Below are 6,193 nucleotides of genomic sequence, written 5' to 3' on the forward strand. Positions count from 1 at the left end.
TTTGGTTGTGTCCCTGTCTGCTTTTGGTATCAAGGTGATGTTGGCTTCATAGAAGCTGGCAGGGAGTATTCCAGTGTCTTCAATCTTCTGGAAGACTTTTAAAAGTAGATGTATTAGTTCTTCTTTGAAGGTTTTGTAGAATTCCTTTGTAAAACCATCTGGTCCAGGACTTTTATTTTTGGGGAGATTTTTGATAACTGTTTCAATTTTATTAGCTGTGATGGGCCTGTTCATGTTATCCACTTCGTCTTTACTTAGTTTTGGAAGTTGGTAGGTATATAGGAAATCGTCCATTTCTTCCAGGTTCTCTAGCTTGGTGGCATATAGTTGTTCATAGAAGCCTCGCATGATATGTTGAATTTCTGTGGTGTCTGTTGTGATATTTCCTCTTTCATTTACTATCCATTTTATTTGGATCTTCTCCCTTTTTTGTTTTGTAAGTCTGGCTAAAGGTTTGTCGATTTTGTTCACTCTTTCGAAGAACCAACATTTACTTGTATTCTTGGCTGAAAGCCTTTCTCATTGAGCACTCAATAGATATCTTGCCATTCTCTTCTGGCCTGTAGTGTTTGGAGAAGTCTGCTGCTAATCTTATGGGTTTTCCTTTGTAGGTGACTCTTTGTTTTTCTCTTGCAGCAAAGGCTGCTCTCTTATCAGATGCAATTCCCACACCAATTTCTGTTAAAGAACTTTTGTCAAGATGATTTGTTCATAAGCATATGTCAACATTTCATTGTAATCTCATGTGAGGAAAGATCTCTAATTTGTAATTCAAAGATTCACTCCAGATAGGAACAGCCCATGGGACAAGTGAATTGTGAGAGAACAGCATTCCTCCAAAGTATGGCCCCTGGCCAAACAGATTGAGCCTCACCTGGGAACCTGCTAGCAATATACCCAGTCCCCAAACCCATAACTAGTGAATCTGTCACCCTGGAATGGGAACCAGAGACCTCATTCTCACAAGCTCCCAGGTGATTCTGTTGTACACTAACATTTGAGAACCCCTGGATTTGAGATAACTAGTGTCTGATGTTTTCTCATGATTACACTAAGGGTAATTATGTGATGTGTCTTCCTCATACATTTCTGACTTAAGTCTGAAGATGATCATTGGTTATAATGACACATCTTTTCGAAGAGACATTTTGAGGCTCTGTGAATATCTTTCTTCTCCTTAAGCTTTTATGATACCATCAAATTTTAGCACTCCTTAGTGGACCTTGACTGCAGTAGTTATGGCTGTGGTATTCTTCAGGAAATTTTCCTCTTTTTTTCTACATTTATGGGTGGGAATTCATTCATTTAATTCTTTTTTAAAATTTTTAAATTTTATATTTATTTTCCCTTTTGTTGCCCTTGCTGTTTTTTTTTTATTGTTGTTGTAGTTATTGTTGTTGTTGTTGAAGTCGTCATTGTTGGATAGGACAGAGAGAAATGGAGAGAGGAGGAGAATACAGAGTGGAGGAGAGAAAGATGCCTGCAGACCTGCTTCACCACCTGTGAAGCGACTCCCCTGAAGGTAGGGAGCCAGGGCTCCAACAGGGATCCTTCCGCCTGTCCTTGTGCTTAACCCACTGCACTACCGCCCGCCTCCCTCTTTTAATTCATTATATCAAGATGGGTTAGAGGATATTTAAGAGGACAAAAACTAATTTTATTATTATTACTATTAATTGGATTTGTGAGCTGGGAATCAAAACCTCAAGCCTAAAAATAGAGGGGGAAAATCTATATTTTTATCTAGAGATTCTCACTAAGTTAGGGTATCAGAAACCTATTTGGTTAACTTAAGTCAGAAGTGTATGAGGAGGACACAGATGAACTAGGGTGGCTGGAGAACCCACCTGGAAAGGGGCAGGATCCCAGGTGGTCCCAGAGCCAAGGACCTGTAGGCAGTAGCCCAGGCGGCACTGGCCAACATAGAGGGGCTTCTGCTGATGGGGACAGCAGATGTTAGTTTCAGTTTCTGGGTCACTATGATCAGGATTCAAATTCAGAGGAAGTACCTGGACCTTGGTTAGGGGTGTGTGTGTGGGGGGTGTTGGTACTATTCAGACCAAAAAATTTGGGGGGGGGGGCAGGGGATAGAAGAGAGGAAATGTTGGCTAGGCAGCCAGAAACCACCCATCAGTCGTTGGGAAATCAAAGCTTCACCTTCATGAGCTCTCAGCAATAAAGGCTAACACCCCCCCCACACACACACCTCCTCCCACTTACACACATGCTCCAAATCCAGACCAGAGAAAGTGGCAGCCTCCCTGAGAAGACAATCCTTAAGGAAAACGAAAATATCTCCCCTTGATTAGGTGTGGTGTATGGTGTAGTAGAGAGGCACTTATGTCTGACCAGGATTCTGCTCCTGCAGCCTAGACCACAGGGAAAGGGTTATAATGGTTTAGCTAACCTGGTCAGTTCTCCTGAGTGGTACAAAATTTAAAGCTAAGATTTCAAATTCAGGTGAACAGGAGAAAGATCAACAAGGATTTTATATGGATACTGTCATATGAAGAAAAAAAGTTAAAATTAGGGCTAGGAGACAGCATAATGGTTATGCAAAGAAATTCTTTTTTAATTTTTTATTTTTTTAATTTATTTTTTATTTAAGAAAGGATAAATTAACAAAACCATAGGGTAGGAGGGGCATAACTCCACACAATTCCCACCACCCAATCTCCATATCCCATCCCCTCCCTTTATAGCTTTCCCATTCTCTATCCCTCTGGGAGCATGGACCCAGGGTCATTGTGGATTGCAGAAGGTGGAAGGTCTGGCTTCTGTAATTGCTTCCCCGCTGAACATGGGCATTGACTGGTCGTTCCATACTCCCAATCTGCCTCTCTCTTTCCCTAGTAGGGTGGGTCTCTGGGGAAGCAGAGCTCCAGGACACACTGGTGGGGTCTTCAGTCCAGGGAAGCCTGGCCGGCATCCTGATGGCATCTGGAACCTGGTGACTGAAAAGAGAGTTAACATACAAAGCCAAACAAATTGTTGAGCAATCATGGACCCAAAGGTTAGAATAGTGGAGAGGAAGTGTTGGGGGGGGGGGTACTCACTGCAAACTCTAGTGTACTTTCAGGTATATATTTTGCACTAGTTTATGGATACGTGTGAACATATGCTCTCTATCACAGAACCTGGTCTATATCTAGGTTTTGGGACTTTGTTAGAAAGTGATCCACCTGGGATGGAATTAGAGAATGCTATGAAAGGAAAGGTCTCACCTGAGTAATTAAGCTGAAGGGTTGTCATTCCACACCTGAAGTCTCTGAACACAGTCTGAGCTGAAGCATGTTGAAGTGGAAATCGTTGCGTTGATTAGGTTGCGATCGGCTGATGCAATATTATTTGATATGGATTGGGAGAGGCATTTGGGAAAGTGGGCCCTATCCTAAGGTTCCAGGACTGGGGGAAGTAGAGGCTCTATAGTGGAGATGTGAGGTTCCTGCTGTCTTAGGGTTCAAAACGACAATGGATAGTTACTGTTATCATCACATTATTTGGTAATTGGGTTAACTTTGAAAAGTCCTTTTGTTAGGGTTTGCTGTATAGTACCCAGTATCTTGTAAATAGCTGTGACACTGGTTGCTTCTGATCTACTTGGTTTAGGCTTTTGAGAGAGTCTGCATATCAAATACACAGCCTATATATTAAGAAGACTCTGTGTTTTAAAAACTTCGAGACATACAATTAATTTTCCCCCTCATATTAATTAACTAGTGATTTATATGACTACACTTTACTAGGAGTGTACATAAACACCATTCCCACCACCAAAAGACTGTGTCCCATCCCACCCACCCACCCCCACTGGCCCAGGAAGCCACATGTCTACCCGTCACCACAGGGTTTTTACTTTGGTGCCCTACTGCAAACAAATTCTTATGCCTGAGGATCTGAGGACTCAGGTTCAATCCCCCACACCAATATAAGCCACAGCTGAGCAGTGCTTTGGTAAAAAAAGAATTAAAAAAAAAAGAAAGAAAGGTTAAAAGCAGAGACTAACTGGAGAACTTAAGAATTTTTTTTGTTTGTTTGTTTAAAATTCTACCAAGCTGTGCAAACACTTGTGTGTGTGTTATTAACGTTAGTGTTCTGGCAGCTGGGGAGGTAGCACAGTGGCTAGAGCTCTGAACTTAAAAGCATGTGATTCTGAGTTCTACCCCTGACATTACACTTGGCAGAGAGATGCTCTCTCTCTTTCTCTCTTTCTCTCTCTTTCTCTCTCCAGGGTTATCTCTGGGGTTTCATACTGCCACTACCAATCCACTTCTCCTAGTGGGCAGTCCCCCTTTCTGTTTTATTTGGCAGGATAGAAAAAGAATTGAGAGGGGAGGGGGTGATAAAGAGGCAGAGAAAATGAAAGACACCTGCAGACGTGCTTCTTCACTTGTGAAGCGTCCCCTCTACAGGTGGGGAGCAAGCGTTGAAACACAGGCCTTGCATGGCAATATGTGCACTTAATTGGGTGTGCCACCGCCTCGCCCTCGAGATGCTCTGTCATAAATAAATCTTTTTTTAAAGACTGTTTACTTACGTTTGATTTTGTTTTTATTTAGTTTAGAATAGGTTTTTAATTATTACTTTTATTTATTTATTGGATAGAGACATCCAGAAATCCAAACGGAAGGGGGTGATAGCGAAAGACAGAGAGAAACCAGCAGCTATGCTTCACCACAAACCTGCAGCAATGCTTCACCACTCGCAAAGCTTTTCACTCTGCAGGTGGGGATGGGGGATTCGAACCCCAATCCTTGCACATTGTAACAAGTGTGTTCAACCAGGTGTGCCACCACCTAGCCCCTCCCCCCCTTCTTTTTTGCCTCCAGGGTTATCGCACTAAAAATTCACAGCTCCTGACGGCCATATTTTTTCCATTGTTGTTGTTAGGTAGGACAGAGAAATTGAGAGAGGAGGAAGATAGAGAGGGAGAGAGAAGGATAGAGACCTGCAGACTTGCTTCACAACTTGCGAAGCAACCCCTTCCCTGCAGATGGGGAGCTGGGAGCTCAAACCTGGATCCTTACACCATGCACGCTGAACCCACCGCGCAGCTCCCCCTGATTTTGTTTTTACAAGCTCACGTGTTTCACTTCTCCCCAAGTGACTGAAATCATTTGGTGTTGTCTTTCACTCATTTTGCTAAGCATAGTCACCTCCTACAGTTTCATCTGTTTTGTCCCAAAGGACACCATGTCATCTTTATTTTTTTTTAAAGATTTTATTTATTGATTGATGAGAAAGATAGGAGGAGAGAGAGAAAGAACCAGACATCACTCTGGTACATGTGCTGACAGGGCTTGAACTCAGGACTTCAGCTTGAGAGTCAAGTGCTTTATCCACTGTGCCACCTCCTGGACCACATCTTTATTTCTTTTTTTTTTTTTACTGCCACTTTCTCATTTAGTACGGACGAGGCTGCCCTGTGTAGGAACCTCACTTCCAAATTCCAAAGTTCTAGGACAGAGAGCTTGAATTTCAACACCTTGAAATCACTTGGAGAGTTAAAAAACTTCCTCTGTTGACTTCGCCTCTTCTCAACAGAGGTTCCAGTTTAAGTTTATCTCTTTTTGTTTGTTTATTCATTTGGTCTTGAGGGCAGCCTGGTCACTGGGTCCAAAACCAACTCCCAAGACAAACGCAGCAGGTCAGAAACCGCTGCCCTTGCAGGGAGCGCGTCACAGTTCCAGGTGGAGGTTGCAGGAGCGCCTCCTACAAGTCCCCCGCAGGGCTACAGAAGCTGCACTCAACCGCGAACCTTCTCAGATAGTAAACCGAGGCCCGGGGGTTCGCGCAGCCTTTCCTTACCAGACGTGTGTGTCCCACATTCTTTCTCACTTCCACGGCTGCGGGCGGGCTGCGGGAGGGCTGCGCGCCACCCCCACCCCACCCCCCCATGCTCAAGAAGGGGCCCCTGTGTAGTGGTGCGAACTGGGGCCACGTTCATCCTGGCAGCGTCCACCCTGCTCCCCAAATCCTGCACCCAGACATCCCACGCAGGTCACTGCTAGCAGCGCAGCTAAGTGCAAGGGGGTGGGGGAGGGGTGGAGCAGTGTCGCCACGGCAACTGCCCCCTCCTCGGCTTTCATCTACGCCCCACCCACTGCCCGCCGAGAGCGCTGATTGGCTGTCCGCGGGGCGGGCTGGGTTGCTGTAGGAATAAAGGCGCCCGCGCTGTGCCGCCTGCTCCGCT

Source organism: Erinaceus europaeus, chromosome 2 (genome assembly GCF_950295315.1).
Source record: "Erinaceus europaeus chromosome 2, mEriEur2.1, whole genome shotgun sequence".
NCBI lineage: Eukaryota > Metazoa > Chordata > Mammalia > Eulipotyphla > Erinaceidae > Erinaceus > Erinaceus europaeus.